This window comes from Mandrillus leucophaeus, unplaced genomic scaffold (assembly GCF_000951045.1).
Source record: "Mandrillus leucophaeus isolate KB7577 unplaced genomic scaffold, Mleu.le_1.0 Scaffold420, whole genome shotgun sequence".
NCBI lineage: Eukaryota > Metazoa > Chordata > Mammalia > Primates > Cercopithecidae > Mandrillus > Mandrillus leucophaeus.
The window spans coordinates 404,479-413,371 of NW_012104477.1; the positions used below are offsets into that span (position 1 = coordinate 404,479).

Consider the following 8,893-nt stretch of genomic DNA (forward strand, 5'->3'; position numbering starts at 1 on the left):
GTGATATCTGAATGGTTAGGTATGGTATAGATAATTTTATTGCACCAATGTCAATTGCCTGATAATATACTATATTTATGCAATCTATCATCATTGGTGTAGGCTGGGTGTAGGGTACACAGGAACTCTCTGTACTAGTTTTGAAACTTCTGGTTAATGTGTAATTAATTTAGAATGAAAAGTTAAAAAACAATGGAAAGATCAGTTGGTTGGGTTGACTACCTATGTGAATAACTGAAGTCATCGAGAATGAGGATATGGGGTATGTTAATGAGAAGTTAGTAAACCGAGACACACAGGCCATAAGATCATAGAATAAGCATCATACACACATCTCTAAAATGAAGCATATATTAAAATTTTGTCACAGTTTCTTACAATTGGTCTTTAAAATACATAAATACAATTTTACAGATATACCTAGAGGCTCAAACCTGCATCTCTCCTCTCACTGATCTCTTCAGAGCTTCTGAAATTGATATGCATTATTCTCTCATATGTGTAACAGGATGTTGAAACAGGAGTTTTAATTGAAACACCAAGACACTAGGCTGGGCGGGGTGACTCACCTGTAATCCTAGCACTTTGGGAGGCCGAGGCGGGCAGATCACTTGAGGTCAGGAGTTCAAGACCAGCAGCCTGGCCAACATGGTAAAACCACATCTCTACTTAGAAAGAAAGAAAGAAAGAAAGGAAGAAAGAAAGAAAGAAAGAAAGAAAGAAAGAAAGAAAGAAAGAAAGAAAGAAAGAAAGAAAGAAAGAAGGAAGACACTATAGATACCACATTTCAAAAGAGGTGCAAGGTGAAATGCAGAATTTAAATGTGAAGTTTTTGGATAACCAATTACCAGCTCTCAATCCATCATCCATATCAAGCCTATTAAAAAGTTTAGAGTTGGATTTTTATGTGAGGAACAAAATGTTGAAGTTAATTTAAAGATGAACTATCTTCCCTAATTCCAATTTGGGTCTTTTGCAGGTAAAAATGCTGTACCAGAGAAGGGGGTGCTTTCCACTGCTTCTCTCTTTCCCCCCACTCCCACACTTCTCTTTGTTCTATCTCCCTGCTGTTTTTACCAATGTTTTCTGACCCTGAAGGATTTGACATATTCTGGGAAGGAATGTTGGGAGGTTAAGACATTTCCTTTTTGGCATTTCCTGCTGGGCTGACCTGGCTGGCCTGCACAAGACTTGGCCATATTGAACAGTTCATTCCAACTAATTTCACAAAAGGATTGTCAACCCCTGTCACTTCAAGGCCACTACAGACACTAGTCATTGTTTAAAGCACTGCAGCCTTATGAGCCTTCTTTTTTAAAAGTTAAATTAAAGTTTTTTAGAGACAAGGTCTTGCTCTGTTGCCTAGGTTGGAGTGTAGTTATGCAATCCTGGCTCACTGCAGCCTTGACCTTCTGCATTGAAGCCATCCTCCTACCTCAGCCTCCCAAGTAGCTGTGACTACAGGCATGTGCCACCGTGCCCGACTAATTTTTAATTTTTTGTGGAGATGTGGTCTTGCTATGTTGCCCAACTAGTCTTGAACTCCCAGCCTCAAACTCCTGGACTCAAGAGATCCTCTTGCCTCGGTCTCCCAAAGTGCTGAGACTACACGCATGAGTCACTGTGTGGTCTTTAGAGCCCTCTTGAGAGGGATCTTGCAACTATGACCAGTCCATTTTCATGCTGCTCATAAAGACATACCTAAGATGGGGCAATTTACAAAAGAAAGAGGCTTAATTGGACTTACAGTTCCACGTGACTGGAGAAACCTCACAATCTTGGCAGAAGGCAGGGAGGAGCAAGTCACGTCTTACATGGATGGCAGCAGGCAAAGAGAGAGAACTTGTACAGGGGAACTCCTCTTTTTAAAGCTGTCAGATCTTGTGAGACTTACTATCATAAGAACAGCATGGGAAAAACTTGCCCCCATGATTCAATTACCTCCCACTAGGTCCCTCCCATAACACATGAGAATTCAAGATGAGATTTGGGTGGGAACATAGCCAAACCATATCAATAACAAAATACTTGGGGTGGCACAAGGAAAGAAACTCATTTACATGCTGATCTCCATTCCCTAAATTATTTCTATGCTGTTATTAACAATGCTACTATGAATTCCCTCCTTTCCCATTTCCAGAAAAAAAAAAGAATTTATTGGTACAGTTGAGAAAGATGGAGATGTTCTTAGTTTAGACTGCTTTTTCTAAGAAAAAAACAGGAAAAACAAGGCTGAAATTAATCTACCCAAAGTCATTGAGGAATCACTAAGACACTTCCGAGGCATGAGGCTGAGAGAAGAGCAGGTAACTGTCAATGTTGGCAGAGCAGTGTTGCTTTCAAAGTCCCATCTGACTGACAGGGCAGAGGTTCTTCCTCACTGCTCCAATCTGCTTCCCGACAGCTCCAGGGTTTCCTGAGGAAGCCACCCTCCACCTTCATCCACCTCAGGCATGTCCTGCAGAGCCCTCTGGAGAACCAGCTTCAGGTTCTGCCAATTTTGATGCTGCCTAAAGGAGCCCATGAAGAAGTAAATGATGGGGTTGGCACTGTTGTTAAGAGAAGACAGGACATCTGAAACTAGATGAAAATGACAAAGGAAGACATCAAAATCCATGAAGATCCAGAATAATAGAAACCACTTAATGCCGAAGGGCAGCCTGCAGAGAAGGAAGATCAGCACTGTGAGCAGGATGGTCACACAGCCTGGTCAACAGGATGCACAGGGAGTCACAGGCTGGACTCACAGAGAACCAAAAAAAACAAAACAAAACAAAAATCAGCCATGCTGCAGTGATGAAATCAAATGTCCAACACCAACCATAGTCACCATCACAAACTAAGAAACCACAGAACTTCCCTTTCAGGGTGCTCAGCAACAGGGACAGGGCCCAGAGCAGGGCACACATGACTGTTGACAGGTTTCTTGGGCAGTGGCAGCAGTACCAGAAAGGCCACAGGATGGACAGGCAGCACACTGTGTTCTCCACAAATATTTATTCAGTGAATGAATGCATGAATGAGGAGCCTTATGGTAGCAGCAGATTTGCGGGTTAAATGGGAAATAAAAATGAAAGCACAATTAAAAGCATTAGAACACACATGTATAATGAAAGGAAGAAAATTTCATTTATTCAGAATTCTTTTTCTGGATAGTTGTGTGTGTTAACAGTAATTACTGATGTGTGTCCAAATAACTGAAGTTGATCACTAATGTGCCTTTGATATGAGAACTCAATGTGGCTTTGCTGAACACCTGGAAGCATTTTGGTACACAATGTTGGGGTAGGGAGTGGACTGGAGCTGAATTGCTCAGCAATATAGTGGATGAAGAAGTAAGTGAGTGTGAGGGCTGAGTGCCACTGAAGGAGGAAATGGAAGTATGCAAATAGAGATGGAGGACTGCTAAGTGGGGTGCTGGGTGCGCACAACATAAATCTACTTCACTCTCTCCCAGGAGAACTTTAAAAGAGTTTCTTTTGCTGGCTAAATCTTCTGTGTGAGAAGAGTCTATGTTGGGATGTAGAAAAAGTGCTGGGCTTGGAATGTAGAGAGATGCTCATGCAGATTTCAACTGGAGAAAGAGGACTAGCTCTCATCTGGGTAAACAACAGCAGCTGACTGAGAGTTTAACAGCTACTATCTCCTTTAACCCTTAGGAGGGAAGAATTATTAATATTCCCATTTTACAGAGGATGGCATAGGGGCAGAAAATGGATGCATAATTATTCCTTGGTCTCACACAATGTGGATTTGAACCCAACAGAGCTGCCTCAGGATTCAACCTTTTGTCCAGCCCTTTGTCCCCAACACCACCAAGCGTTCAATACACATGTTTGAGGGGGAAAGCAGGGGAGTAACTCCCAAGTTACATCCAAGTTAATTGTTAAGATTGGGGGTTGAAAAAAAAAGCTAACCATGACAAACTTCAGTTAGAGAGAGAATGAGAAGCAAATCAAATAAGAAACAAAAGAGAGATGAGTGAAAGCCAATTAGGAACAGATAGAAGAATCCAGGAGTCCTTTGCTACCTTACAAATGTAGCCATTTAGGTCATCCAGAGGACTCAATGAATCAGGAGGCCTCTAAGTGGAAAGAGGATGCATCTTCTTCCAAGGGTGGAGAGAAGCATCAGGCATGAAAGCATCCACTATGAGCTCTCTTAGAGAGACAAACTCCCACAGCCTTGGTTGGCCAGGAGAACAAAAGGAAGGAAAACCAAGACTTCTGTTGCTCTCACTCAAGGTACTGAACAGTTTGTAAATGTATTATTAGGGTGTGATACATTGGTCTTCCTTATCAAAGCTGAACCTTCATAACTATGTCGTACCTGTATTTGTTCACTATTGTGTCCTCAACATTTAGCATGTGCTCCTTAAGGACCACTTTTTGTAATACTCTCAGTTGATACAGGAAGAGGCTTAAAGAGTACATTGGATTTTCCTGTTTACATCATGAAGAGCATGGCCAATACCAGCCTCTGTCTCCTGGAGCCCTATCTGAGGCTTTTCCACTGTTTTCTGCCCTATCAATCATTATTTTTTGGGGAACACCCAAAAAATTGTCATGTGAACACAGAATCTGAGAGATTATTAGGGTCTGTAGAGACTGCTAGTGTCCCCTGCTAACCATTCCTCTCCTCTGTCTCCTCTGTCACATAGTATTTTTTTTTTTTTTTTTTTTTTTGAGACGGAGTCTCACTCAGCTGCCCAGGCTGGGGCGCAGTGGTGTGATGTTGGGTCACTGCAACTTCCGCCTCCGGGGTTCAAGTGACTCTCCTGCCTCAGCCTCCCTAGTAGCTGGGATTACAGGCACCTGCCACCATGTCTGGCTAATTTTTGTATTTTTAGTAAAGATGGAGGTTTCACCATGTTGGCCAGGCCAGTTTGGAACTCCTGACCTCAGGTGATCCACCCACCTTGACTTCCCAAAATGCTGGGATTACAGGTGTGAGCCACTGCACCTGCCCTGTCGCATAGTATTTCTGAGAGTTATAAATCACGGAAAGGATCCTATTTACCCCAACCCCTGCCTTGATGCTCATGACATCTTGTAATTAGACACTAGACAATGGTAGGTGAGCAGATATGATGTAACTGACTCTTGGATTGATGAAATAAGTGTGGTCTCCCTCTGTCCTCCTCTTCTTCACCTCAGGCTGGAATGTTGATGTCACTGGAAGCCTGCAGAGTCACGAGGATGAGGGCACCTCTCTAGGGATTAGGGAGCAGCAACATGGAAGGGGTCCTGGTGTCTGATGCCTGGAACCTCCAGCCCAGATCTAGTAAACTTTGTCACAGAAGTCATTGCTACTATGGGACATTTTTAGAGCAGCCAAACTTATACTCTGACTAATAAGGAAAAAGTTTTTTCTTTTTCAATTACATTCCATTTTCAGGGAATTTTTAATGAATGTGGAAGATTATTTCATAAAGTAACACTAGAGAAAGAAAGTGCAAGCAGGAAAAAAAGTAACTGATGGAGATGTGATGAAAAAAATGGTTTAACAGCATTTAGATAGAGAAAACCCCAGGAATAAAGGGAGATTTGAGGGATAGTCTCATTGGCCCTGGAGATTTTTTTCCCACCCTTTTCCATTCTGTTTGACATCCCAAGAGGGATGTTTACCTCATTAGTGGGATTCTTTTCCTTCTGGTTTCTGGTTGAATTGAGCCAGTTGGAGACCCCAGCAGGAGGAAAGTGATTTCGGATTTTCACTTCCTGGCTCTCTGCCTATGTGGCTGTGTGTTGGTGATGCAGGGCTCCTCCACCTGCCTGGTCATCCTCTCCCGCCCCTACAGCTAGCTACAGATAAAGTTATGATTTCAGTGATAACTCCTCCTTCCCTGTCCCTTTAAACCTAGGAGAGGAAGCAGTGCTCCACTATTGCTGCTTAGGGTGCTGCCCCACGCATCGTCTCTTTCCCTTAACTCTGCCCATCTTAGTAAATAGTTCCCTCATGAAACACTTCTCAATTATTTCAGTTAGGACTATTTGTTTCTTCCTGGACCTTTCCAAATATACAAAGGAGAATAACTTTGAAAAGCAAGTAATGCAATAAAACCTGGGTGTACAGCAGTTCAGCTCTGGGAAGCAATGCCTGTATGTTATCCTACTCCTTAAATGAATGTAAGAGGCAGCTTCTTTCCATGAAAGCAGATTTGAATGGTTGGAATAAAGGGAGTGATACAAGGAGATGGATCTGAAGAGAGAAAGGTCCGCTTGACTCTGTTTGGAAGTGCCACAGTTTGGGCTGCCAGTACTCAGTCTCCAGAATGAGACCTCATGTCTCCTTCCTTTTCCTGAGGGAGGCACCATTACCCACTGCATGTGGCACTCCAAGGTATAAGCACAGGAATATAAAACTAGAGCAAAAGTTATAACTGGAAACCAGACAGTCTTTGGTATATATCCTTACCTTTCCTCCATTCTTTTGTCCAGAGGTGGAGAGTTGTCTGGTGCTGAATAGGGACAGCCTTTCCTGGATTGGGATGATGGCTGAGGACTTTTCTTGTTTTTCCTTTTTCTTTAATGAAATTATTATTATTTAAATAGTTTTGGGGGAACAGGTGGTATTTGGTTACATGAATAAGTTCTTTGGTGGCAATTTCTGAGATTCTGGTGCACCCATCACCCAAGCAGTGTACACTGTATCCAACGTGTAGTTTTTTATCCCTCACTTCCCTCCCACCATTCCCCCTGAGTCCCCAAAGTCCATTATATCATTCTCATGCCTTCGTGCCCTCATAGCTTAGCTCCCACTTATAAGTGAGAACATATAGTGTTTGGTTTTTCATTCCTGAGTCACTTCACTTAGGATAATGGTCTCCAACTCCAACCAGGTTGCTGCGAATGCCGTTATGTTGTTTCTTTTTCTTTATCCACTCATTGGTTGATGAGCATTTAGGCTAGTTCCATATTTTTGCAATTGCAAATTGTGCTGCTATAAACATGTGTTTACGGCTGCGCATGGTGGCTCATGCCTGTAATCCCAGCACTTTGGGAACCCGAGGCAGGTGGATCACCTGCGGTCAGGAGTTCAAGACCAGCCTGACCAATATGGTGAAACTTTGCCTCTACTAAGAATACAAAGATTAGCCGGTCATGGTGGTGTGCGCATATAGTTCCAGCTACTCAAGAGGCTTGAGACAGGAGAATTGCTGGAACCTGGGAGGCAGAGGTTACAGTGAGCCGAGATCACGCTTCTGCACTCCAGCCTGGGCGATAGAGCGAGACTCCATCACAAAACAAAACAAAACACTATGTGTTTACAAGTGTCTTAGACTCCCTAAATCTATTCTCCAGAGGCTTCCCCTTGCTACACTTTTTATTCTTACTTTTTAAACTTACGAGTTCTGAATAGTAAATGTATTTCTATTTTTAATTTATCAGTGTTAAGGAGTGGCTCAATGGACATCCCTTATAAAATGTAAAGAGTTCAGCACATACAACATATCCTTATTCTTCCTCCGTCTACTTCATGAAATTTGTTATTTATTTTCATTTGGTATGAATATTAAAAAATTAAAGCCTTATCTTCTATCATTGCCCTTCTTGTGCCTCATGCTGTAACCAAATTAAGCTACTTGTCATTTAAAAAATAATGTTATTTGAATTAGAACCTATTTAAATTATCCAGAAATAGTCTTCAATGCTGAGCAAATATTTTAAAAAGACCTTGTTATGGGCTGAACTGTGTTCCTCTAATATTCATATGTTGAAATACTTAGCCCCAGTAACTCAAAATATGAGTATATTGGGGAAGGAGGTCTTCAGAGAGCTAGTTAAGTTAAAATGAGTTCATTAGGGTGAGCCTTAATCCAACATGACTGATGTCCCTATGAGAAGAAGAGATTAGGACACAGACATACAGAGGGAAGACCCCGTGAAGACACAGGGAGAAAAAGACCCCATCTACAAGACAACGAGAGAGGTCTCAGAAGAAACCATGATGATACAGCAATATACGGCTCTTAGATGGCTAAAGTAAAAAAATACTCGTTTCAAATACTGGCAAGGATTTGGAGAAAGTGGATCTTCTATACATTGCCAGTGGAGAGGTAAAATGGTACAGTACTCTAGAAAACGGTTTTAATCTTCTTAAAAAGTTAAATATACACTTACCATATCACCCAGAAATTTATCTTCGGAATGTATCCAAGAGAGTGGATAAGGATGTTCACTTAAAAGTTTGTACACTAATGTTAATAGCAGCTTTATTTAATAGCTAAAATGGAAACAAAGCAAATGTATTTTCACCATGAATAATGACAGAAAGCTTACCATATCCATACAAGGAAATACTCCCCAGCAATTAAATTTGAAAAGTTTTTGGACAGTTCAAATTGTATGGATCTATCCTGGACAATATGATGCTGAAGTACCTAGACGTTGTGGTATAAATTTAGCTAAATAACAAATATATTAACTCATATAGTATTTTTGTGGTGAGAACACTTACCCACTCTTTGCATTTTTCAGAACACAATATATTATCATCAGCTACAGTCACCATGCTGTATAATAGATCTCTTAAAATTGTTCCTCCAGGCTGGGCGCGGTGGCTCACGCTTGTAATTCTAGAACTTTGGGAGGCCGAGGCGGGTGGATCATCTGAGGTCAGAAGTTTGAGACCAGCCTAGCCAACGTGATGAAATCCCATCTCTACTAAAAATACAAAAATTAGCTGATTGTGGTGGTGTAATCCCAGCTACTTGGGAGGCTGAAGCAAGAGAAGTACTTGAACCCGGGAGGCAGAGTTTGCAATGAGCCGAGATCGCACCACTGCACTCCAGCCTGAGTAACAGAGCAAGACTCCATCTCAAAAAAAAAAAAAAAAGAAAAGAAAAATTGTTCCTTCTATCTAAATGTAATTACATATCCTTTGACCAATG

The 8,893-nt window shown here is 41.7% G+C and overlaps 1 pseudogene; it reads right to left on the reverse strand.

The window, feature by feature from the left end:
* Positions 1 to 2,377: 2,377 nt before the first annotated feature.
* Positions 2,378 to 6,970, reverse strand: LOC105548775 (annotated as a pseudogene).
* Between the last annotated feature and the right edge of the window lie 1,923 nt (positions 6,971 to 8,893).